The sequence below is a fragment of the Melozone crissalis genome, unplaced genomic scaffold, assembly GCF_028551555.1.
Source record: "Melozone crissalis strain CALT ecotype California unplaced genomic scaffold, PUWL_Pcris_2 ptg000016l_1, whole genome shotgun sequence".
NCBI lineage: Eukaryota > Metazoa > Chordata > Aves > Passeriformes > Passerellidae > Melozone > Melozone crissalis.
The window spans coordinates 39,353,250-39,380,716 of NW_026535794.1; the positions used below are offsets into that span (position 1 = coordinate 39,353,250).

At 40.7% G+C, this 27,467-nt stretch overlaps 1 long non-coding RNA gene across 1 annotated transcript in view; it reads left to right on the forward strand.

Annotated features, from left to right (window-relative positions):
* Nucleotides 1-581: 581 nt before the first annotated feature.
* The window catches only part of LOC128935745 (uncharacterized), a 60,951-nt gene continuing 34,065 nt past the window's right edge, over nt 582-27,467 (forward strand). Inside the window, exons 1-2 of the long non-coding RNA XR_008482960.1 lie at nt 582-641; nt 9,210-9,305. This is a non-coding gene — a long non-coding RNA (uncharacterized LOC128935745). The remainder of the gene's footprint in view (nt 642-9,209; nt 9,306-27,467) is intronic.

A 27,467-nucleotide genomic window follows, 5' to 3' on the forward strand; every position in this document is an offset into this window, starting at 1 on the left:
CAGAGCAGTCCAAACGCAGAGCACTCGTGAGGTGAGCGGTAGGCGGGAAGGGTAAGCCCATCCTGCGCCCCGGTCCCCTGCGCTGGGCGGAAAGAGGGACGGGCGTACGGCTGCTCCGACCGGGGGTGCCCGCGCTCGATCTGGGAAGCGCCTGGCAGCGTCCGGAGAGCAGGGGGCGAGCCCGGGGTGCCGTGTCCCGTCCCACTCCGCACCTGCCCCCAGCGGCGGAGCTCCGGGCGGGAAGCGCGCTGGAGGGATCCCGCTATCCCCGCTGTCTCCGCTGCCCCCGCTATCCCGCAGTCCCCGATATCCCCTCAGTCCCTCTGTCCCCGCTATCCCGCTGTCCCCGCTATCCCCGCTGTCCCCGCTGCCCCCGCTATCCCGCAGTCCCCGTTATCCCCTCAGTCCCGCTGTCCCCGCTGTCCCCTCAGTCCCGCTGTCCCCTCAGTGCCGCTCCCGCTTCACGGCCCGCGCGGGCGGGAATCGCCCCGCGCCCCCCGGGCCCCGCGCGCGGCAAGGGGGCGCGCGAGCCCCCGCGGCCCCGCCAGGGGGCGGGGCGGGGCGGGGCGGGGGGTCCGGGGCTGCCGCCGCCGCTCTCGGCGGCACTGGCGGGGCGGCGGCGGGAGCGGGAGGCTGCCGAGGTAACGCGGGGCTGCCGGCGGCCGGCGGGGGTCGGGGATCGGGGATGGTTCCTTGCCTGCTGCGTCCGGCGCAGGGAGAGGCGGGAGGGGAGCGGGGCGCGCTGCTGGCTGCGCCCGGGCGGTCCCGGCTGGCGCGGCGCTCCCCCCGCGCCGCCTTCCGCGCCCGTCCGCGCTGCCCCCGCAGCAACTCGGAGCGGGTCAGCGCGGGGCACCGGGCGCCTCCTCCCGCTGCCCGGCGGGACGCGCGGCGGCGCGGGCGCTGTTTCGGGCTGCAGCCCGTGAGCGCGGTGATGTGGCGGCAGCGCCCGGGCGCTCCGTGCCTTCTCCTCCGCAGACAAAAGCGCGCCCGAGGCGCGTCGGGGCCGGTTTGGGAGCATGGAACGCCGGGCTGTGCTTGGGACCCTGTCAGCCCGGCACCCTCTCCGCCGCTGCAGCTGCTCTCCTGCTGGGCGGCGTTGGCCTGAATGAACGGCTGTTTTGGCGGAATATTAAAAAAAATGCCCAGACCAACCCAAACCCCACAAAACTTGATGTTTACAGATGTGGTTAAACAAGGCAGTGAGTCTCGGCAGCGCTCGCTGTGCGGAGCGGCTCGGTGTGCGGGAGCAGAGCCCAATGAGCGGGATTGCGGCGCGGCAGAGCCGCGGTGCCCGCGCTCCCGCCGGCTGCGCGCCTCGCCTCCCGCTGCTCCTGTGCCCCGGTAACTCGGGCAGCGGCCGGGCAGGCGTGCCGGGCGGCTCTCCTGCGCCTTTGGGGAGTGAAAGTTCAGTTTTGCGGCTGCCCTCCTCGCCGGAGGGTGTTGTTGGGACGCGGTGGCTGTGCGGCTGGAGCAGGGATTACTTCTGGGGGAGTGAGGCTGGCGGTGTGGGGCTCTGCTGGATCCCTTCTGCTGCATGCCAGGGAGCGATCCATGGTTAGCAAACCCAGAAGATGTGTGCGTGTCACAGGCGTTGATGCAAGAAGGTAATAGGGATGCTCTTCATGCGTTTCTGGTGTTTTCTAGTGGCACGCTGTTGTTTGTATGCAGAGTGACAATTTGGTCGCTTGAATCTGTGGCAGAATTTTGCTGGTTTGGATAGTGTTGATATTTTGCCTTTGGCTGAGAAATGCTTTTAATAGCATTGAAGCAAGCTGCGTGTAACAAAATATGAAGGGCTAAATTACTGGCAATAAATGCTGTCTAACTTTATGCTTTGAAGAGAAAGGGGAACAATAGCATGGATTCTGAAAGCAAAGTAGTTAATGGAGCAACACAAAATATTATTGTCCAAGGACTGTGCTAGATCCAAAAGATGCCCACCAGGACAGTAAAGCAAGAGTCCAAGGAAAGGAAATTCACTGAGTCTGCTCTTCGTCTCTTTCTCTTGGAGGAGTTCTCATGAGGAAGTTCAGCAAGCATAGGTTAATTATATATGATGCTAAGGCTGACTGAAGGAATTGGATACCTAGTGCAAAGGCCTGTGCATGGGGGAGAAGCTGATTTAAGGTAAAGTGGTGTCAGTGTAAATTTAGATCAGTTGTGTCATTGTGGTAGAAGTTGCTATGTGGACATCACTTGTTTGTAGTTCTGGTTATGTCATTTGGGAAGAGTTGGAGGCAAAACTGAGTAAAAAACCATTGCTCTTAAAATAAGAGCATCAGGAGTTAGTGTGTGCTTTGTTTTTTAACCAAGAAGGCTGGTTTTGATTTGAAATATTAATTAAATCATTCCTTTATGAATCAAGCTCTGGGTAGGAGCTTGTTGTGTCAGCATCTGTCTGTGTCTGTTTTAATGATCAGAGAAGGTTTATCCTCAGCTTTTTATGTGGGTCAGCTTCCAGCAAAATATACTTTGCTAGATGAAGGGTTGCAGGATTTGTCCTCCTGTAGTAGTCTCATGGTGTTAGTAAATTGAAGTGCTTCAACCTGGGTTGTCATTATGTTGTGACTAAGTGTGGTTGTGAAAAATCCAAAGTGGCTCCACCGCAGATGGTTGCACTTTGGGTACTTTGCATCTCTTTTGCACCTTCTTGCAGAAGTCTCAGTCCTCTTGCATTTTCAGGCTAATTCACCCTAATAGCATTATGTTACACATGAAAATTGGGTTCTCTCTACGTGGAAAGAGTGGCACCACCAAGGATTGCTTTTTCATTTTCTGCTGAGGTAATTTTGTCTATGTCAGTAGTAAAAAGGATTTATTGATAGAGTTTGTTTTGGGGGTAGTGGGTCTCTACTGTGGGCGAGGTGTAGAAGGCTCAGTGTTCTCACTTATCCCTGTTTCTGTAGAAAGAAATGAGTTATTACAGCAAATTCCTAGCTATGAGTGTCTGTAGGTGTGTACAGTAGGAGTTAGAGCCAGGTGTGCCTGGAAGGGATCATCCATTTTCACACTTCTGTCGATATGGATATGGTGGGTAGGTAGCATAAACTGAGTTCCTGTTGACTTCTGTGCATTTCCACATGGAAAATCAGAGTTGCAAGCAGGTTCAACCAGATCTGTGCTAATACTGGTGTTTCACACAAGAAGTACAGGTATTTTCAAGACAAAGATTAGTTTTCCATTACTTTGCACCCCACGGTGGGATTCTCCTAGTAGGTGATACAAGCAGTGATTAAAAAAGCTGCCAGTCCTCAGTGGGATGCAACACAAAGTCCAGCCATTGTCATCCAGCTGTTATTAGCAGTTACAGAGTGGATTTTGTTTTGGTGGAAGTTTTTCTAACCCTTGTCAGCTAGCGGTTATCTTATGCACAAGGCTTTAATATCTTGCCTGGTTTAGTAACCTGTTGTTTCAGTAATATTTTGTGGTATTGAACTCTGTACGTTATCTGCATTAAATCTGTTGTCTTTCAATATCATTGACTCTCTCTTGTTCATCTGTTAGGAGGAGACAGTAGCTATTGAAATTCCCTAAAACAGCTTAGCTGATCTTAATTATAATAATGGAGTCTACTGTGGTGAATATTGCAAGTGCAAACTATTGTTACAGCTTAGGCAAGATGCTGGGGAAATTATGGCCAATATTTTCTTATTTGTAGGTTGTGTTCTAATTAAATATTCAATATTATAGGAGATGGTCTTTGACTCCCAAGACACTGATGAAATGTCAGTTAAATCATATTTCCCCTCCCACAAAGCAATGTGCAGTATTCTGTTTGCTACAGTACTGGGAAATCTTTCAGACTGGAAGAGTTATTGAACTTCTTATTTTCTGTAATCTATAGTTTAGCTTGTATTCAAGGTAGATTGGTGAATGCTGAACATATAGGAAGTACAGACATAAGGCAACAGAATAAGGCCCATTATGAAAAAGCCAAATGAAGTACTGGAAATATAGAAAATTTGTAGAACTGTAAAGAATGTGTTTTTTCCTCTTTTTAGACTTACTCATGTTAGTGAAACTAAAAAGAACTTAATTTTATTAAATATTTATTTAGTTTGTTGAAGTTATACTTAGTAGGTTTTGGATTTATTTGCTACACCAGCTGAACATTCCTCTACTGTTCACCTCTTTGTTTTGTCCTTACACAGTGAGCTTATTATTGTTAGTTTTGGTTACAGACATATATATTTTTGTAGCACTTTATAACAAGTCTGTAAGGCAATAGACCTTATGTTTCGTTTATAACTCTATTTTTCAGCAATTATAGCTAGTCTGCTGCTCAGATCACAATTAAAATTATTTAAGTATAATTAAAATAACACCAATATTACTGAAATGATGAAATGCATATGTGCTCATTCAATTTTTCTTTTCACTAGGTTTTTTGGGGTTATTTTTAGTTTTAATAAAGCGTGCAAGCTGTTGCTAATTAGCATGGCACTCTGGAGGTGGTCTCTACATAAGCTGAATGGAGAGGATAGGATGAAAGGAGGGGAGAAAACCCCAACCTGGAGATGTATAAGTGCCAGTTGTGGAGGCATTAAAAAGCTTTGCACATAGAGTGGGTTTTGTTCTTTTTCTTACATAGGTGATGGCAAAACCTTTCCAGGTCATGTGGAAACTTCAGAGCTGAGTCCTGTGCCATTGTGTGTGTGTTCGTGCCTCTCTCTGGAGGGACACTGGTTTCTCTTTTACCTCTCATGCAGTGCTGCTACAACTTGTCCCCTGTGTCTAGCTGGAGGAGGGCACCTGGGGCTGGGTGCTCCTGCTGTTCCAGAGCTGCAGCAGGCTCACTGCTGAGGTGCCATCGCCATGTGACAGCTCTGGCGTGTTTGCCATGGCTTTTCCATCATGCATGCAGAATATTGCAGACGCTGCTGTTTGCTACTGTTCTTAAATTGCTGAAGGTCATGTGTGCAGTATGGGGCATGTGTGTAATGTACACAATTCTGCCAACAGTATGCACAAATGTGTATACAGGTGTGTTTGTCTGTATAAATAGTTTCACAGCTATTTTTCAGTGTTAATGCATGTTATGTTCTTGGGTGGAACTGCTGCGTCTGGTAAGGGTACAGATTTTGAACTTGCACAGCTTAATCTTAAGATCTGGGGCTGCTGATTGTTGGTGTGTTTGGCGGTCATGATTTCAGAGGTTTTAGGTCTTATCTAGGCAGATATGAAAAGCTTCTCCCTGTGGCAGCAATATGTAGCCAAGTAATAGATGACAAGCTCTAAATAAATAATAAATAAAATCTTTATTAAACCCATTCTTGCATATGGGGAACATCCTATGAAGTTGTATAGAAAGCTGACTTCCTTGGGTCTCGATGAAACCTGATTCATGCCCTGTGAGGGCAGGCTTTGTGCTGCCATGCATGGAATTGTGCTCTCAGTAACTCAGGGTAACAGATCTTTTTCTTATGTATCCTTTTTCTTGTATCTGTTTTGACCTATGTCTAGATTCTCTGCAAATGCTTTGGAATTAACAGGGTCAAGTGAGGGGCGGGTATTGCTCATTTCATCAAAGTAATGCAGTGCACCCTCTCTCAAAATAAAGATTAGAAACTGTTTTTCTTTGACAGGGTGTTCTAACTCATGGAATTGGTGCATGCAGATACTTTAGTGTTAGGTACTATTGGAAATATTAACGAAAATTGTAAAAGCAATTAATAAAAAAAATCCTGCTCTTTAAAGCAGGAACTTCTATCAAGAGTTCAAAGAAAAGTCAAAGGAAGTTACACATCACATGTCTTTTATTTTTCTGGGGTCAACTGCAGGAAGCTGTATAGCTACATTCTAAACCACATTAAACTTCTTTTAAATGTTGATTTTTTTTTTCTTTGTACTCTTAAAAAAGTGCTGTTCCAGAGTGTGTTTAGGTGATCTGAGATGCCACTCTGTGCATCATCTTATCAAATCCTTTATGCTTGCTGTTCCTCTGAGGTTGTCCTCAGAACTTTCTTTGGGATCAGAAAGTAAGGTACCAATCGTCCTGTCTGCCTCATGGGACCTGTAAAGTAATGTTGTATGATGCAGGTGAGATATGTGAAAGGCTTTGTTACATTTTCATAAATAATTTAAAGAGTTTTAATCTGGAGCAGCCACCTTGTTTCAGTTGGTGTCTGGAGTACACATCATACAGGGAGATGCTGAGGGATCTGGGTTTTTCCAGCCTGGAGATTAGAAGATGAAGGTGAATTTTTGCCTTCCATTTCCTAGTAGTCTGTTTTGGAACAGAGAACAGTGCTCTTCTCTGAGGTGTACAGAGCAAGGGTGAGGTGCAGTTGTCACATATAGAAACAGAGCAATTCTGGCTGGGCGTAAGGAAAAAGAATTAACAATCAGAATAGTTAAACTGTGACCAGAGGTCTGTGAAGGTTGTGAGATTTGACCTTGGAGATTTAGAAACATGACTGGACAAGACTCTGATCAACTTGTTCTAACTTTGAGATCAGCACTGCTTTGACTGGGAATTGGAGGACATGGCCTCTAGAGGTCCTTTTCAGCCTAAATAATTCTGATTCTGTGAGAAGATTTCCTGCAGAGAAAATAAGTATAGTAAAAGTTATTCTAAATAGTCTTTTAAATTATATTCCTAGGAAAAAAGAACTGTTTGTGGGATCAGAGGAGCCCTTTGTGTAGTACTCATGGCCAAGTTAATTTTGAATAAAAATGGATAAAGAACACCTGCAAAGGAGCAAGTTTAAACTGTGGGGCAAAGTGCTGCTGCTGTCCTGACTAGTCACAGTCTTGCTGCTGTGTGTTGAGAATAACTCTGAAAAATAAATGTGACACAGATCAAGTGGTAGTCTTTGCTGGACTTGGCTGTGGGTACTGTTGGTGAGTTCTTCACAAGTCTGGGAAGGTATATAACATACTAAATTTGATAACTCTTATACTTTGATAAAGAAATATTGGGTTGTTGTGTTTGTTTTTTTTTTTTTTTCCTGACAGAATGGCTACTAAAACTTTCTAAGATTGATTGTTCACATGTCCTTTGTTCCTGACGTGATGAGAGTACTCTCCATTGATGGGTTGCTCACTCTTGTTAGCTGTGGCATGATGTTTGACTGTTTGTTTTTTGAGTCATTTCTCAGAACTAATTTGGTGCAAAGGTGGGCAAAATACCAGCATTACATGTCTCAGGCATCTGTGTGAGGTCTTAGTGATGTCACCAGAAATTCCCATATATTTGGCCTTCAGACTTCAATTTGTCCTTGAGTTAGTGATGACCAAAGAATGTGTGGTACATGAATTGTCATCCTGCCAGCGTTATTCATTCAAGAAGTGTCTCACTGAAATAACATGAACTTTATATATTGATGTCTATATGTTCAAAGTGGAAAATTCTGTAGTGGAGAACAAGCTGTATTTGTTATCCCGTACCCATGTGTGAGACATAAGTCTGTGTATGTGTGCAGACATGATACATTCCTCCCTTCTTCTCCACAAATAAGCAACAGTAACTCCCCTGCTCTTCCCCCAAACAGATATGTTTGGGATTTTTTTTGCAATTGACATTAAATGTGTTTTCCCAGTGGTTGAGTTAGATGTGTTAGCTGTGGCTCAGGCTAAAGACTCCTGTTCAGCTGTTGAGAGAGTCTGTCAGAGACAGTCTCTGTCTAATCAGCAGCAGGGTGACTAGATGTTATCAATCTAGGCTGCTGCATTTTCTGTGGAGGCCAGATTGAGAGCAGCCTTTCTGCAGAGGTACAGGGGCTTGTATAAAAGCTTGAATGATTGCTGTCAGTGCTCTGTAGGATGCACAGACTTCAGTGGCTTTTCTCTCCAGGGGCTGCCTACCTGTGCAGGCCATAGGATGGCACTTGAGGAGGCGCAGTAAGGAAAGCAAGCTGTTGCTCAGAAGGAGATGTGTTACCTTGTGCTATCTTGTACTCCCTACAGGAAAGGGAAACTGCAGCTCTTTGCTCCGTCCCTTACCTTCCTTTTGCTTTTGTCTTTAATATTCTTAACTCTATATATTTTATTATTTTTTTAGCATTGAATTTCAAACTTTTTGTCTCTAAGTCAGACTTCCAAAAGGACCTGAGAAGGACTTAATCAAGAAATATTGGCATTGAATCCCTTTTACCTGCTCTGTGTATTTAAATCATACTCAGAATGTGTTTTCCTCTATTGCACAAAGATTAAAGGAAAAGATGATTCCTTTAATTTTCAAATGAAAGGTGGAATGCATGGCTTCTTAAGGAAGCATAAGAAAAAGGCTAAATATCACTAGATTCAGATGAGAAATCTGGGAGCAACTCTGTTGATTCTAACAATATTGCGTTACAGAAACAAAATATATACAAATCAGGCTGGATTTTTTGGTTGTGTTTTACAATGAATTTTAACAACATTAAGTGTGTATCTTAGATTTGGAGTATTTTCTTATTTGGGAAGCCAGTAGAGAAGTGTTTTCAGAGTAATGCTATGAGTACTAAGGCCTAGACAGGCAGAGCCCTTTGTTAGTTCAACACTCATTGTTTTGTACTGCTGCTGGTATAGAGGGAAAAAATTGTCTTTTGTGGCTGCAGGTTCTTCACTCTGGTAGCATTTGAGACCAGGAAATTCTCTGCTGAAGATGATGGACAGTACAGAGCAATTTCTTCTCCATTTTTCTTTCTTTTCCCCTTTTGACTATGGTCTTGTCCTGCTTTTCTTGTTGGGCAGGAATGGTTTGTGAGAAACAGTGCCCAGTTGGATCAAAAGGATTGGTAGAGGTCATGCGCTGAAATTGCATCTCCCTTTTTCAAAAAGAGGGTAAAATATTCTTGTGTGGATGGTTCAGCTGCAAAGGTGTTCCAGCTTTTTCCAAAGTTGAGCTGAGTAAACAGGGAGAAGTTGATTAAATATGCTTGGTATTAATGTAAACGTGGTTGGCTGCCCCTGGAACTCCCTTTGGTGCTCACAGGGAATTTTGGCAGGGGCAACTATTTCTTCCTTGAGACGGAATTGAGGTCAGTGTTGCAATTGATAGGGGTGGGAAAAGGAAGAAAGGAAGCATGAAACAAACCTGAGACACCACATTTGGAGATTTTAGTGAAGCAACACTCTGGTTTTGATTTCTCATTTATGGATATTGGAGATACTGTTAAGATTTTCTCTGATTTTGCTCTGAGTATCATGGTTCTAGTGGTGACTATGTTTGCCTCATTCCTTCAGAACATCATTTTTGTAACAGTTCTTTCCCTGTATTCTTCCAGGATATCAAACTGGCTTAGGTCCACGAAGACTGTGCTGGTGTCAAGCTGCTTCTGACTTGCCTCCAGGTCTCAGGAGGAAAGGTACAGTTAACAGGGGTAAGTTAAAATCCACTCTCAGAACCCCCTGAAGGAAATGAAGACTTTAATTAGTGCCCTCTCCTTTGCATGGCAGTCTGGTACATTTCTTCCTTGTGAGTTGCTCGGTCCATGACAGCAGGATATCAGTGATAGAGAAAGGGAAATCCAAAAAGTGGAGTCACTTTGAAATTCTAGTGCAAAGTTAAATGAATAGAGCACTTACAGGGCAAATACTGATGTAGGCTCTATGTGTCAGGAAAGCACTTTGAAAGTGAAAAGTGCCCCCACCACCCCCATTGGTTTGTTCTCCTTTTAACTGATCTCTTTGAAAATCTACTTGGAACCACAGTTGAGCTACCATGATAAAATATGGTTTTGGTAGATAAAGTTGAAATAATATACACATCTAGCAATTGCTAGTGTTGCTGGAAATAGTAAGTGCATGTTGTAACAAACACAGATTCCCATTTCTTGTTCCATCCTAAGGGCAAAGTACCCTTGGTGCAAAGCCCAGGGGACCTATATAGTCATTAACAGATGGAGGGGGACATTAATCTTCTACCCACAAATCTGCCCCAGCGCATAAAGCAGGGAGCGTCTGTTGTGAGGAGTGCTGGAGGTTGTATTAAACATGATAGTGCAGTTTATAATCACAGTGCCAGCCACTCTTTCTATACATTGCTATGTTTTCTTGGTACTCTGTGCCTCTGGATTTCACTTTTTCTATCGATGTACAATAGACCGTGGCAGTGTTTCTGCTTTTTGAGATTCTGGCAGAATTTTCTTCCAACACTCTTAAAATCTTTCTTCTACTGTAAGTACTTGAGTATGTTAGGATATACTTTAAGTGCTTTTTTGTGCATAGGGAGAAATGTATCCTTTTTGTTTGTCATTCAGTCTCTCTCATTTGGCAGTCAGCTAAGAGAGAGGCATGGTTAATGAGGTATCTCAGCATCACATTTTTATGGGAGCATAGTTAAGGTTAGGAGTATGTCCAGTCTCCAAACTGCCTAGTGAGCATTCTGTATTTGGAAACAAATGCCAGCTGGCAGTGGTTAAGGAGTGCATGCTTATTCTGCTCATGGATAGCCAAAACATGCTCCCTGCTGTGTGCTTTTGGCAGCTTTGCACTGGCAATATGTCTCAAATGCCAGTTGTATGTCCTCTTTTCCTCCTCCTAAGTGTATCCCATAAGGCATGATTTAGCCTAAATAAAAATGTGCCTCTGTTACACTTGGTAATGTATGGAAAGAAACAGACCACTTATTTTTGAAAATCAATGTCTTTCTGAAACACCTGTAGTACATTTCTACAGGGGAAATAAAAAGATGATTGATGTGTTTTCCTTGGTGGCAAATTTGCCTTAAATTTCTGAAGGTCTGATTTTTGTGACATCAATCCTTAGGCACACTATGCTGAAAATTTTGTGTAATTTGTTCTCAGTGAGACTACTGGTTGGAATTCCAGACCTCAAGTTTAGTTCATATTCTATTTAGTTTTTACTTACATATAAAGCATATTAAGTTTATTTGGAGTTCTCACAGTACTTATCTGGTCATTGTATTAATTATATTGGTGGTCAAATTAACTGCATTATTTTGTGGTCTGAGCATAAGTATCACCTCTTAACCTTTCTTTTTATTTGTTGAATAGTTTTAAGTCAATGGACATCTAAAGTGGTATATTTTATTGAAAAGATACCTTACATGTAGGCAGACTGACTCGTACAATCTAGTGTTGCACATCATAGGATAGTTTGGGTTGGAAGGGACCTTTAAAGGTGTGTTAGTTGTGCTTAGTTGAATTATGTGAAGCAGTTCATTAATTGTGGTGCATTGGATACAAATGCTTAAGAATCTGAAGGTAAATAAATTCAGTCTACATTTCTTTATAATTTTTTTTTCAGTGACAGTATAACAAAATGTAAAAAAAAAGCATAGTTTGACAAAAAGGCAAAACACCGAAGATTTCGATGCAATACTCACACAACTGTATTTAGAGTTAAGTCAATTGTATTTAGGATAGAGTGAGCAAGCTGTGCTTAGAACTTGGCTTTAGGAATATCTACATGTTTAAGCTTTGTATTGCTTTTTCTTCAAGAGAATTGAAGCCGCCTGTTGCCCCTGTCATGTAACTTTCTCCCTCTCTCTGGCAAGAAGAACTCAATTCACTTTTTCTCAACAGTTAATCTAAAATAGTACAGGTTTCCTTGTAAGTACTTTGTCCCACCCATCAACCAGCCAAATCCTGAATATCCAAGGGGTATGAGCATCTTTGTCTTGGTACTTGAATGGTTTCATTGTTGTCTGTGCTACAATGGAGTTGGGAGTCAAATCTTGCTGTGATCTGTGTTGATGAAGCACCGCTGCACATTGGTTAACTGTATTCATGCTTTAAAAAAATCCTTGGGTATGACGTGCAAAAAAGGTATTTTAGAAAGTAGGTTGCAAAATCAAACCCTCAGAAGTTGTGAAATGTCAGATTTATGTTATTTTCTTCTGTGCCTGTAATTGATGCAGGAATATAGATCTTGCAGCTTTAATTTCACCACATCCTAATTGGATAACTCTTATGTTAAAAAAATGTGTGGCATGGTTGTGGTACTTTGTAAATAGCACAGTACCATTTATGTAGGAGGGAAAAGAGTATTCACAGAAGAATGATTATAGAATTTGGTGCTAAGTTATTATGTACGTGTAGAAGATAAACAGAATTGGTTCAAAAGAATTTAAATTCCGTGTCAGCTAAATATATTTGCATTATATAAACTTAATGTGTAACATAACTGTTTTCACCGAAGTTTCTCCATTTATGCTGGTGTTGAATTCTGCCTCTAGTCAAAAAGAACTTTTAGAAAAAGTTCTGCCAACACAGTTTTTTGTCTTGGAACAGATTTGAGGCTTGCCAGCAGTGTTATTTCTTCTGAATTGCAGGAGCAGCTCTAGTTACATGCCAAAATATGGTGTTATTTTTAAACTGAAAAATAAATGAAACCTATGTAGAAATGGAAACTTTGTCGAATGCCAAATTGTGGCCACGTCACTCCCATTGGAGCCACTAGCACCAATTTTTGCAGTCTGCACTGTCTTTATAGCATTAAGAGTTATTTCACAATGTGGGAAGTACTGGAAGAAATGAGTGTAAGAAAAGCAGGAAATCTGCCAAGGTCCATGTCTTTTTTAAAAAAAGACAACCTACTTGCTGAGATGTTTTATGCAGATCTCAAATTTAAGCAGGTTTCAGTTATGGCCAACCACCTTCCATTTCAAAAGTGTTATTCTATAGAGAAGAGGCAGACTGAAAATTTTTAATACTTAAATATTTTAAAAATAATCATAATTTACGATTTTGGTCTGTTTTCCTAATGTAGGAAATGATCTCCTATGGTCTTGGAGACTCTGTCTGTGAAGCTTCTTTCCTTCCCCTTTTTCTTAATTTTTAAAGTGTTTGTCCGATGTCCGAAGCAGAATTTTCAGATTGGTTTCAGTAAGATAGGGGTTAAAACAGGGGTTGGTAGGGAAATACAATATTCAAAAAGTGATTGGTTTGCTCCAAGACTGTCTTCCTCATACAGTAACCCTGGTAAAAAAGGCCCAGGTGTTTTGCCTCTAGCAGTGTGAAAGCACTCAAATCCGCTGAGAGGTTTGAGAAGAGGCTCTAGTGATTTTGGACAGTTGTTGACTTTCAGCTTGTGTGAAAAGGATAAGCAGGTCTGTTATCTCACCATTCTGTGGAATAAAAAGGAAGCAAAAAATTGTGTTTTTAATCCAGAAGGCTTTTCCCGAATGTGTTGCATCTGGAGTCTGAACTTGGTCTTGTGCTGAAGTCTTCAGAGCAGCTGACCTCTGCAAGTGTGATGAATGCTAAAGGGGAAAGCAGGTGCCATTCTAGCATTTTGATGGCTTATTCAGCCAGGTAGTACAGATTAGCCAAAAGTCTACCAAGACCTGAAATGTTCACTCGTTCTGGCAGCTGAGCAGTTGTTCTGGCTGCGTCACCAGGCGGCTGTGGTTCTTCTGTCAGTGGCTGAAGGATATCTTATTGCCTAGCGCAGCTCTGTGCTCTTGACACTAATGTGTTTGTGGGTCAGTGCAGCTGGGCAGTGTGCTGGCACTCAGGGTTTTATTGCCACTTCTCAAGGATGACTTGTGAAGAGCATTATTAGCAGTGTATCTGCTTGGGAATTGCATAGGATTACATATTCATGCGTAGGATCACAACAGAGGCTGCTGTGATCATCTGCCCTTCCAAACCTTCCAGCTCTTTTTTTGGTATTGAACTTTTCATTCAGCAGAGCCAAAGCTCTTATTTGAGGAATTGAATTCACCTTGGGTGGTGCATAGTCCTTCTTAGACTGGAAAATGGGCATGATGAATTTATGTTCTGAGCAGAGATAGCCCCGTGGCTGAGATGGCAGGTTTCAAACTCTTGCTTTGTACATTTACACTGCTTTTACCATGGACTGGTAGTACTGCTTCTACTTGCAGTAGTGTAATATTTTTTACTTTTATCTCAATTCATAAGGTGGTTCTTCATTTTCTACCTAAAGGGAATTAATAATAGTCTTCTGTAGGCTTTCTGGCAGGGCATGAGCAGCCCTAGGGAGCTTTGACTGTAGTAATCTCATTGACAGAAGATGTAACTTGCCATAAATTGGATTTCTTCTTTCTGAACCTGGAAATGACCTATGAGTTTTAGAAATAAATGAAGATTCAGGGTGTTGAAAGGCAGTTAGAGACTAAGCTCCAACTGACAGAATTTGGTGCAAAACTCATATTTTTATCTTTACAAAGCCAAATTTTTACTTGGGGTGTATGGTGTTGGAGGAGGCAGCAAAGGAGTTACTTTCTACCACTTGGTTCTGTAATTATAAATACACTGACTTTGGTATGAGAAACATCAGACAATAAGTCTTGGTGATGGTTAAGTTAATTCACTCTTAGAAGTTCAATAATTCATCTAAGAAGTGTCAGCAGCTGGGTCTTGTTAATGGTAAGCCTTTCATTTCTGTTAAATCAATTGTGAATAATAGGATCCTTCAGAGAAAAATGATGAAGTAAGCATTGATTTCCAAATTGGGTGTCTGATATTGAAGCATTAATAAAATCTAGAGCAAGCAGGCAACTAGGACCTCATACACTCTGATCACCTAAGTAGTAATCAGAGAAAATCAATATTTTTTTTGTATGGTGCTAGATCTGTTAACGTTTCGTTTGTCGTCATTCATCATTGTGTCTATAATTTCATTTTTATAATTGCTTGAATTTTGGGGGGCTTAATAGTATGCTTTGAATCAAGCATTTACTGTCAGGCTTTTGTGAAACAGATGTGGCATTGCCATATTGTCTATTCTTTGCTAGCTGTCTTACTATTTTTGGACTTTTAACAACAGTGGGCAAAGTAAACTCTTAAGTCATTTCACATGTGGTTAAATTTTTTTAGAGGAGTTCCATGTGGCTTTCCTGGAGTCCTCTGTTAATATTTTTTTCTAAGCTATGAAGAGCTGTGTTGCTTCTGTATAGTCACGTTCAGTCTTACAGGGGTGTTAGGAACATCTCCACTAAGATGGTAAAGTAGATGATCTCTTGTAGAGAACATCTTTGGAACAGCCAGACTTCTGGCATGGTATCCTCTGGAAAATCTTCCCTCGGCTCTTGTTCATCAGCTGCAACTTCTGGCTCTGCGTGGTTGGTTCCAGCTGATCTGGTGTTTTTGAAGAGGGTTGTGACTGTCTGGATGTGTCAGAGGAGGTGACCAACGTGGCATGGCTGCATTCTGGCCTTCGGGGGCTTTCATACAAATAAATTTTGGTGGCAGGAGCATCAGTGAGTGATCTGAGAAGGAGTAGTTGGTGGTAGTACATCCCACCAAGCTGTTTGTGGATGGGATATCTGCATACCTTGTACTTCTAGCCTGAGAGCGGGTTGGGTTTTGTAGTGCAGCATGGAGATTACAGACTTGGGAGTGTGGGGTTTATTTGTTTATTTAATTGCATTTGAAGGCTGTGTTCAGTGGATATTTAGAGTTGCTAAGTGCTGGCTTTTTCTATCCAGTATTGTGCTTACCAGTGATCCCATTTTCTTTAAAGCTGTATTGAATTGGTATGGAAACCCACATACAATCAAATCTGCGTGCTGTTGAAGTCAATGGGAGTTGAGGCTAAAACTGGACCAGGATTTGGCCCATAAAGCATAGCAAGAAAATTTAACAGTTATAATAAAACTCTTAAGGCAAATAAAATGTTCTAGCAGGTGTTCATAAATGTGCTTTATGCTCATAGACTCTGTTAAATGTTAATACTAAGGTCCTGCAGAAGCTGCGCATAAGGACTGAGTGAAGGAAGCAAATGTCTGTTAAATGTGCTGTGCAATATTGTAGCAAAGGTGGGTGGCAGTGCAATGCCATGCTACCTATTAGACTGAAATATGAAAGCTATTAGAGTTTCTGCTGAATTTTCATTTTGTGAGGGAGTAGTTTTCAAGAGAGAACATGCCGTATAAAAAAAGCCATGTGTTGTGCAAAACTAGAAGCATCTTTGTCAGTGTGTGCACTTTTCTTGGATGTATGCAGAGCTTATTAAGGACAACTGCTAACATACTGTATTAGCAGTAAATTTAAAGAAAGACAATACTTGTGAGGAAAATAATGGCTGAGAAGCAGTTTTATTTTTTTTAATATTTCATTTTCATTGAATTGTTTTGGGGTTTTTTTGTGCCTTAGATGAACCCATGGGCAGAAGTCCTAACGTGACTTAAAATACCTTTTGAGAATAATGGGTCTTGGCAGGATTTTATATTTAGATTTCTGTTGTAAGTTAGCTCTTAATATTTTTTATTTATTTATTCTGTCACTTCATCATCAAAGCACAACGAGGCCCAGGAGCTTACTAGCCTTCCTCCTTTCTGGCTTCTAGTAGAAGAATCTGTTGACTTTTTCAGCAGATTTTGCATCATGCCTTGAAATCTGGTAGCTTGTACTGGCTTGGTTTCTTCTAGCAGTTAATTTCATTAGGATTCAGGTCAAACCCGCAGGACACGAAAAAGAATCTGAATGTACTGAAGTCAGTTTCTAAAATGGCACCATGAATGTGGCAGTCATTGTTAGAATGTGTTTTGTTGATGTTCGAGTAATTGACTTGGTTATCTTCTCATCAAGGCTCAGTCATTGTGTTGCAGGATAAAAGCAACCACATACTACAAAGATACTCTCTTTCACCATTAGCAGCAAGAAGGCTGAGTGAAGGGAGGTCTTTCACATTTAGATATACCAAGTAGCAAGTATCCAGGCATCTCTTCGGTTCTTGTAGTGCTTGTCACTGTCTCAGTGTCCACATAATGCCAGGCTCTTCCATTGTTGCTTTGGTCTTGTCCTCGTGTTTGTTCCTGGGGGTGGCAGTGCTAACTTTTTTTAAACTTATTTTATTTTGACCTGATCTCTTCTCAGTGGTGACCAGTGACCAGGCCTGTGGGAATGTCCTGAAGTTGTATCGGGGGAGGTTTAGGTTGGATATTAGAAAAAGGTTTTTCACCAAGTGGGTGGTTGGGCACTGGAACAGGCTCCCCAGGTCACAGCACCAAACCTGACCGAGTTCCAGAAGTGTTTGCACAGTGCTCTCAGGCACAGGGTGTGACACTTGGGGTGTCCTGAGCAGAGTCAGGAGTTGGGCTCAATGATCCTTGTGGGTCCCTTCCAACTGAGACTATTCTGTGAAAAGCTCGCTTTGTTCCACCTTGTTGTAAAAAGGATTGAAGCATGCACTTACATGAGGGAGTTCTCATCACTTGCTTTCTTAACAAAATCAAAGGGACTGCTTAGTTTTCTCCTCTGTAGTAATGCTGCACTCGTGTGCTTATGGATTTTAAAAGCAAGGCCGATGGTCATCACCAGCCAGCAGATTGGGAGCTCCTATGTAGAGAATATATTTTCTTTTGGTCCTTCTAGGACAAGGAGGTCTAGTAGAGAAGCAGGGTGAGGAAAGACTAGAAACTGTTTTTAATCAAGTGGAAAATATGTCAGTACTCCTCTTGTGAGTAGTGGCACTTCCAGGATAGTGATATTCATGCAGAACTTTTAATCCCTGTAGTACATTACAAATGCATTGTCTGAGAATTAAATGTTAATTGAGGCCATTATTTGATGAGTGGACTATTTATATAGTAAAGTTATTTGAAGTAATGGGCCATGAATGCATTTTGTTTATTAACTTTTCCAGTGCTCATTCTTCAATATCTTTTCTTATCACAGAGCAGGCATTTTAAAATGGAAGACTCTCCAGTGACAAAGATCTGCAACATACAAAGTGTTTTACTTATAAATAGTGTGTTTTGTTGATTTTGAGAACAAAATAGCATACAATTGGAGCCTTTGAAAGATTGAGCTTTCAGGTAAATTTCTAACCATGGAAAAATAAAAATGGAAAAGAAAATGATATTTTTTTGTCTTTCAAAACTTGGATGATTCAAGTACTTTAATGGTCTGCTCCATTTTGAAGATGAGAAACTAGGGAAAGGAAAATGATTTACTTTGTCTGGGATTATGAAGGAAGTCTTGCAGACAAGGAAATGAAATTGAGATCCCCTAAATGTCAGGCCAGCTCCATAAATGCTAAAATATCCTTCCTTTCTTGTCTAAAATGTCTATCAGAAATGTACAGTAAAGTTTAGATTTTGTAGGATTTCCATAGGACAACTGCTTTGTGGCCTCCAGGGTGTGAATACACACACAAAAAATCATTCTTTAAAGTTGAGAGCATTTTATCTCTTATTAAATCTGAAAAAAAGCACAAAGCCAACATACTTTTAATAATATTTTGTATTTCCTTCTGTAATTGTTTAATGGAGTTAATATGAATACTTTAGCTATAAAGTTGGACGGCTGCAGCAGGATGTGATTTAACCAGGATACTGACTCTTCTTTCAATACACTCTGGCAAACTTTACAAAATGCAATGTTACGAAAGTCTGCTTATCTGTCATGTAGCTCTCTCATACACTTCCTTCATTTACAGTTATTTATCTTTTTTTTTTTTTTTTTCTTCTTTAAAGACCAAATTGAAATTGCTCCTCAGCTCTTGGCTATGATAAAATTCTGTTCTAGGCAAAAACCTTAAATAAGTTTTCCTCTTGTGAAAGATGCTGGGACTTGTGCATGACAAAGGCAGCAGTGTGTAGCTGTACTACATTTGCTCACCACATCTTCAATAGTGCTAAACCACTGCCTTTGCAGTTCAGTCTTTACTTGTTGGATCCAATATCTGGTTTAGATACTTTTTGTCCCAGTAAGGAAAACATGGAATCACAGAATGGTTTGGATTAGAAGGGAACTGGAGGATCATTTTGTCCCACCTCCCCTGCCATGGGCAGAGATGCCTTCCACTAGATCACACTGCTCAAAGCCCTGTCCAACCTGGCCTTGGATGGGGATGGGGATCAACTGCCAGGGATGGGGCATCCACAGCCTCTCTGGGCAGTCTGTTCCAGTGCCTCATCACCCTCACAGTAAAGAATTTCTTCCTCTGATTTAAATCTACCTTCTTTCAGTTTAAAGTCATCACCCTTTGTCCTGTCACCACATGCCCCTGTAAAAAGTTCCTCTCCATCCATCTTGTAGGCCATCTTTATGTACTGGAAGGTGCTCTAAGATCTCTGTGGAGCCTCATCACTTCAGCTGTCTAAGCCTATCATTTCAGGTGATGTGCTCCAGCCCTCTTATCCTCCTCCTCCTATGGGGGCCATGGAGCTGCCCACAGTACTCCAGGTGGGCTCAGAGTGGAAGGGGAGAATCAGTTGCCTGACAGTCTGCCAACTCTCATTTTCTGGTAGAAACTGTTTGGATTTACTTTCTGGTCTTCAATGTGCTTGTGAACTTCTGTAACAGTTTATCATTCTTTGATGCATTACATTTAGGGTCTGGACTTAAGAGTATTGTCAAATAAACACAGCAGAAGGAGCTGGCTGTTTGTGAATGGGGAAGTACTGTATTTATATAATAACAGTATGCTGATGATACAGAGAAAATATGAGAGTTTAATCTATTTTCACTGCCATTGGATTGCCCTGATGATCTGCAGTGCTCTCTGCAGCAGGGACATGATGTTGGGTGTGTTGCTTTGTGCCATGCTGGAGGCAGCAGCTGGGAGAGCCAGGATCCCAGCCAGCTCCTGGGGATGTCCCATGTGGTGTGTACCAGTGGGACTCTGCCAAGCCTTAAATTCTGTCTCAATAGCTGGGACAGGTTTGTGAATTCCAGTCAATTACAGAATTGAGTACAGTCTCTCTTCTTATAAGGTGCTGTTTTCTGCCCCTTGGTAATTGTGTGGTGCCCAGAGCTGTGTATCTGGAAGGCTTGCAGGGCTTTTGCAGGCCGCCAGGTTCAGTCTGGAGACAGCTGGCTATAGCAAGCAAACTGTGATAAATGATAACTTGAAAAAAAACACACGTGAGGTCTTGAACGAAGTCAAGATTGAAGTAATTTATTCTCAATGATTTGAAGAAAAAGGCAGCTCTGACTATTTTAAAAGAATATCTTATAAACTCATCTTCTAAAGATAAAAGCTATCAAGCATAAAACCATGATGTTACACCAGATACCAATTACTGTGGTTTCTTAATGCGCTTGTGTTTTTTTTGTTCCACATTTATTAAATATTTAGATGTTCAACTGTAGATATTTTTAATCAAAATCAGAATTTTGTCACAAAATGGGTGATTACATCATTTGCACATTTATATTGTAAGACATTTTAACGATATAAGCATTTTTTCATTTAGACAGCAACCATAATAAATTGAAATAAAATTCAGCCTTGATTGATGTTCTATGTGTCATGTACAGGGCAAGTCCCATCTATAAAATGTGGTTTGCCAAGGCAGCAATATTAGTAGCATTTGAATGTTTTTCTTATTAAGGAGAAAAATGGTCAGCAACATCAATACCGTCTGCTCCAAAGACCATGGTAAATGGAAACTGCCTGCAGCACATTTGAATTCCTCACTGTATTTGGGATGAAGGTATGATGCAGGCAGTGAGAATTTTTTTTTTTCCTTGAAAATTAGGATAGACTATTACAGTTCTTAGGATGAAAGAGAGAGGCTGATTACAACATAATGGAGTGTACCATATTCATCTCTTTGAAATATGCCCTCACTCGGCCTTTTCCATTTTACAATCGATTCTCTCATTCCCTTAATGAACCTGTGCGTTCATGAGTCTTCCTTGGAAGTATGCACATGAAGTATTACAGTAGCAGAGAGTAATTGTCTGACAAGCAACTGCAAGTAAAGTGTCTCTCCTGTAGTCTTGTTCAATAGCATTATGGACCATTAATGCCTTGGATCAGGTTCCATATTGTTTTGTTAAAAATTATGCAGCCATATTTTTCTTAGCTGTTTGTAGTGTTTCTGGAATGGTAGCTTCAGAAAACTGGTTCAGTATCCTCTGGCTGTATTTGTTTGCAGAGCAGTACATATGTGTAAGAGATGAGCTGTCAGTAAGGTACTCCTGCAAAGTCAGCTCAGTGGTACCAGGTACTGAAATTGGATAAATTTTAACATTGTGTTAAAGGAAAAGAGGAAGGGCTTTTTGAAAAGAACTAAAATGGGTAAAGTTATGTAGAGATTTACTGGAGGCACCATCAAGATGTGATTTTTTTAAAAGATCAAATACCCAGTATGTGACATTTCAATTTTTGGCTTCTTTTGACTATCAATGGGATTACATGTAGTAAGAAAATGCTGAGAATTATATTGTATGTTGTATTTGTGTGTCTTTATGTGTATTTTTGGATGTATTTTAGTATAAGCATAGATTGTTTATATAACTAACTTATAAATAATTTGTATTGTTCATAACAATGACTAACATGGAAATACTTCATAGGTGGTTGAACCATATATGTGTGTATGTATAGTTCTAATATCAACTCATAGCTGCTAACCGGCTGCTGACCTTTCCAAGTTGCCACAAAATATGAAGCCACCCAGTGGGTGACACTCAAAACCACCAAATGCCAGGATGAGATGGTGAGCATAGAGCCTGCTCTGATCACCACTGGGAAATCAGGAGAGCAGGGAATGTGGGATGGACTGCTGCATACCCCAGTCTTGCTCTGTGCCCAGAGAAAATTTGCAAACCCCTGAAAGCCTTTGTAATGGCAATTTCATTGAAATTCTAAGCACTTGATGTATTGCCACCAGCACTGATCTGATAAAAGTGATGATGAAATAAAGATTGAGCTCAGAGAGAAGCAACGGTTCTGTCTGTTATGTCAAAAAAGATAATTTGTCATGTTAGGAAGCAGCATTTCCTTTTGATTAGACCAGAGCCATTGTCCTAAGGTGTGAAAATGGCCTTGACCAACAGACCTGTTCTGGTTGTGAGCTGTTGCTCTGCACCAGAGACAAAACATAAATAAAACTAACCTTAACTTTATAATACATAAAACAGAGGAAACCCTTAAGTTTTGGATCGCACTAGGCCTATTAAAAGTTTGTGTATTATCTATGCAAAAGTGTTTTTCCTTCCAAAGTAACAAAACCTCTCCTTTTCAAATAATTTTTCACTTTTGGTGAAATTGATGTCCCTGAGCAGTGTGATCCAAATTCTTCTGCAAATGCTTCAGTGGTTGCTTTTTCACTTGTCTCTTTTCCTTAAACCCGATTTATAGAACTATGGACCTAGTTAGTTTTTAGGTACTTTGAATTAGTGTAGCTGACTCCCTGCAGATGAAATCAGCTTTTACCTTTTTTTAACAGAAAACTAGGAGCACTATATCCCTTTGGTGTTTGTTTCATTAAAGGATCCTGCAGTTAGGTGTCAGGATGTTTCGCTGTGATAGGAAGTTCATCTGTAATATTAGGCTTTAGCTGAAAATTGGGGGTGGTGGGAGTGTTTTGTGTTTTAAGTGTAAGAAAGAAAACTTAGGCTGACAAATTGCCGTTTTTGTTGTCAGGGAATTTGTTGTCTGAATGGTTGAAAATTCAACCAATATATTTCACCTAGTTTATTGCCAGTTCTTTATTCTATAGTTGGTACTGCTTGCACAGGAGTGAGACTTCTACCAAGCCAGGAGTTTGGTCTTAGAGAAAGTGGTTTTACCTGGAGGAGTCGCAAGAAGTGCACAGCAGAACCTGTGCTAGGACATTGGCCATTGCCTGCTTCAGGACAGAAACTCTGCTTGTGATATTTTTGTAATGTTTCAGCATCTTCATTATCTCATCATTCACGTAGCAAATGTGCCCTTCTGTTTCCAGCATCTTGATGTATGAATTGACTGAATCCCCATTCAGAAAGCATATGTTCAGTGAGGGAACTTAATGTGTGTGGTTGGTGATGAGATCCAAGCCTCAGCTCGTGTCAGTGGGACTGAATGTGTATTTAGTTGAGTCTGTCCATGAGTAGGAATGGGTTCATGCTGAAATGCCTTTGAGTAGTGAAGAATGAAATGATCTGTTCAGTACCAGATTGTACTCTTCAGAGAACTTGGGGATGATTTTTGAACGTCTGTTACTGCTGAAGGAAAGGGAACTGTTTGCTTGTCTCAATCTGATCAGAACTTTATTACACTAAGTCCTTAGAAAACAGTCTGTGAAGAATCAGTATCTCTGTCCTGAACAATTTCAGACCTGTGATACAACAGCTTCCTGGGAGGGCAGCTGGAAAACCTGATCCACATCCTTTTGAACAATTTTTATCAAGCGTTATTAAGAAGACTTAGGGAGACTTTTGGTTAGAGTCCTTCTTTCAGAAGATTCACATGGGCTTAGATAATTCACATTTTGTATTTAGCAGATAGCAGGGAAAAGGAACCATTATTTTTCTGCAGAAATTCCAACAATGATGTTGAAGAATCAAATGCACAATGACTTCCTTATTTTCTCCAGAGAATTAAAAATACAGTTATTTTAGTCTCCAAGTACTTTTAAGTTGAGAATAAATGAAAAGGCTGCATTTGTTCTGTTATTTGTTTTGATTTTTATTAGTTCATAAGGGTTATGCATTTTAAGATTGTTACTTTGCAGTCACAGGGCTGATAACATTCACATCCTTAAGTATTAAGTTGTAGCATCACAATAAAAACTGTGGACCGAGATTGGCAGAGAGATGGCATTTCACCAGATGAAGTCTGAAAGACCAATCTACGTTTGTAAAGTGACAGTTCAAGGAAGAAAGGAAGCTACATATTTGCAGCCAATGTGACTTTTACATCCAGTTTTTACTATATTGATCCACTCTAGAAATGAAATAATGTACCATTCTTTTTCTAAAATATTCAATTTAGAATTTCTTCCCTTAAGTGTTTTATGATTGCACAGTCTGCATTTTAAGTTACTGGGTGGCTTTGCTTCTCAGTTTCAGTAATGTTTGTGGTTTGCTGCCTACACTTGTGATGCTTTAAAGCTCTTGCTGATAATAAGTACTAGAGAGGTGAAATGTGTTACTTTCTTGGATGTATTCAGATGCTGGGCTTATAGCTGTGATTATACCTTAAAGCTATTTTAGATTTAGAAGGCTGTAAGGTAGAAATGAACACATGATGCTGTGCTTTTAGAAGAAAAATATTCCTATAGAAGTATTTCTGAATCATTGATTTTGGGTGATTTTAGACAGAAACACAGTAGCTAAAATAACCAAGGACAAGCTGTTTGTGAAAACATGGAAGAAATTCCCTCCTCAAAAAGAGACAAAGAAAAGCTGTGAGAATGGAGTGTAAATGTAGCACTTGCTGCTATAAAATTGTGTCTGACCCAATGGAGCAATATGTGACTGTAGGCTGATAACAACTTAGTGTACCAAAGAACCTGCTGAAATCCTGGGAATGGAAGTGCTTTCTTTACAATCTTAGGTGCATTTGTGAGCTGGCATTTAAATGGATACCTGTTTGTGTGGGATGCATGTGAGCTCTCAAAAGCATTGCTATTTGCAGACTTTTGAGGTTAGAAGAGTGCCTTTTGGGACAAATGGCTTTTCAACAAAAGGAGTGAAGTTCATTTGTGTGTAGTATTTTAAGCTGTCTTGTTGCCCCACTTTTGGTTTGCCCAACTAAGGACTGAGAAGAAAGAAAATGTATCAGTTGGTGGTGGAAGCAGCATCCAGACAGGCTTAGTGAAATATTGCAAGAATTTGATGTTTCATATCAAAGCATAACCTCTCCTTTCCTTGGTTGTATTGCTGCCTATTGAAAGGGTTTGCTGGATCACAGGATGTCTGTGGCCCTTTTCTCAGTTCAGAGCAGGATTCTCCTGGGAAGAATGGCAAAGAAAGGTGCATAACATGATGGAATATAATAGATTGTTATGAGCCTTTCTACAACTAGGCCTAATGAAGTAGGTACAGGTATAGCTAAAGCTAATCCAGACTACTGTTTTGTGTCAGAAGACATTAAAAGGCAATTTTTTTTCCCTCTAGACTTTGAAAAAGTTTTTACCCAAAACTGCTCTCCTGTAAGAAACATTTCAGAATATGGAATGGAGAAGCATGAGGCAGACTAAGTGGAACTCCTCCTTCTGCAGGAGTTGTGGTACAGCGCAATTCAAAAGTTTTGCTGTCTTCTAGGGTGTGTGCCATGCTCAGAGCCACATGGACACTTGGAACTTGGACTTCATAGAACACTAATGGGAAGATGTAGAAATATGAATTGCAGGGTGAATGTTGCTGATGCTGCTTTTATGTAGCAATTCAAAAGACGAATAAAGGGAAGGTACAATTTGTGGGTGATAGAAAATGAGTTGGAGGAAGGCTGAGGAACACTAGGGGAATATCTAGCAAATCATAGGGAGCAGGCACTGTGGTGATCGAAATTTTGCAGCTAACAAGTCCAAGTAAAAACTTCTGAATACATAATTTGACCTAATTGCTGTTGCTGAATATTAAATTGACTACATTTGCTGCAATTAAAAAGCTGGCAAGTTAGGCTTTTGTCTGTCTCTCTAGGAAAAAAAAACCAAATAAAAAGAAGGTGAAATCAACAAAAAAAATTATAAAGCAATGACAGTATTTTCTAGTTAGTAGTTATTGCTTATTTATAGCAATGTTGCTTTATAGCAGGGATTATTTGTTTAGTTGTGAATCACTTTTAAGAAAATAGAATGAAAATAGAGAAGAACTGCAGGATGGGCAGAAGTGCTTTGTGGCATTGGAAGGAATTTCTTGTGTCAAGGTACTGACAGAAATAAAACCATAGTTAAGTTAGAGGATGAGCAGTCAGTGGGGGGGTATGTATAAATAAATCATGCACTTTAACTTACAGCAAGAACAAAGAACTACACTGAAAGGCAGTAAGTGGAGATAACTGATTTAAACAGGGTGGGCGTTTTTTATACAATGCATAATTAACTTTGGGAAGTTGTGGCAAACTAGATATGTTGGTCTAAATGCATAAATTCAAAAAGGAAAACTGACATTTACATGGCTAATTAGAATAGATACAGTAACAGAAGTTAGGATGAATATCTCGCCACAGTTATTTAAAACACAGTTATATGGAAAAAAATCTCAAGTGTACTATGGGCAAGTTATTCTGTACTTGTGCCTTATAGAATGCCCTCCTTTTCTGTGGTAATGTAGGCACTGTTAAAACCAAAGGTTACATTGATAGACCACAGCTCTCCTGTGTCTGACTTTCTATTTTGACTGTTTTCAGTTGTTTTTTCCTTTCTGTCTTTCTTTTTTAGAATTCTTATTTTTTATGCAACTGCAGGGCAGAGAAAGTATGTAACTCTTCTGTGAATACCTAAGTCTCAAGCTTCTAGTAATTCAAAAGGGGAGAAATGGCAAAAGAAAAAAAAAGATTATTTTTTTGAAGTGCTTATTCACAGAAGAAGACTTATTTCTGAATAATGAAAGCCTCTCAAAAATCTAGTGATACATTATTTATGTAATTGAGAGTGTATTCATGGAAGTGCCCTCAAGAAAAACAGATTTTGAATCATACCAAATAGTATGTTCCACAAAGGATTCACTACACAGTTGTCAAAAGTGTGTTCCAGGATGGAGTGTGTACTTTTATGTATGAACTGACTGTGGATTATTTTTTCCCTTCACATGAAAACTGACAGTGGTTTGGATGAGCCTTAAATCCTGGACTGTGGTGTAGCTTCTGTATTCTTCTGAAACAAAATAAATACATGGAACTTATTCAAGTCCACTAGCTGTTAGGAATATATATGCTTCTCCCAGGACAATGAGTACAAGCAGCTACTGCCCATTCATAAATATCTTATTCTTCCTATATGTAATGGGACTCCAAAGACATTCCTGTTCTTGTGGCCAGGGCTGCATTTACAGAGAAACTGCATATATTGTGTAGTGTATAGTTATAGTTTATGACATTTGCTTTTGTTAGGATTTCTTCTGGGTAATCAGCATTTCAGTCACAACTCACTTTATTTGGAAAATGCAATCCTAGTACAGTAGCATGTGATTTTTATTTTCTTTTTTTTGTGAGGGAAAAGCAGTGGAGTCACAAACACATGATTATACTAAAACTGGTTTGGAAATTTGTGCAGGGTGGAAGTGGAGGTGTGTGACCTCCCTGAGCATAATGTTGCCCATGATTCCTTCCTAGAATTTTATCACTGTAGCGAGGTTGTAGCTTTTTAGTGTTGGAAGATCTCACATTTATACAAGGTGAAACTATTGCTGCACAGCCAGCCCTACTTAAACATAAGTATTGTTTTCTTCTTCAAAATTAGTAGAAATTAGCTGATACTGAATTCCTCTGCTTATTCCTCAGTGCAAGTGTTTTCAGTTCATGTATGAAGTCAAAGTCTGACTCCATTTACAGACCTCTGTTTGCTTTGCATGTGCTTATGAATAAATAGAAAATATACCTTACTGCACAGAAGGTTTGGCTGGACTGAGACCGTGGGGCTGATCAGCTTTAGCAGCTTCATGATTTTCCATCCTTCAGATACAGTATCTGCCTTTAACTTCAAAATGCTAGGTGTTTTTCCCTTCAGGAAAAACCATAGGTGGAGCCCTGTGAAAACTGAAGGATGCTATTGCAAGAGGTGGTGCTGTAAATTCTCCTGTGTGCATGTGCAACTTCTTTTAGCTTAACAGGAAGCTATGTGCTCACACTGAGGATGAAATAGACTCCTTTGTTAATATCAAAGAGCCAATCAAGAAAGATTTTTTTATATAGAAAGCCTCCTGCTGCTTCCCAAAAAACTTCCTTTTGTA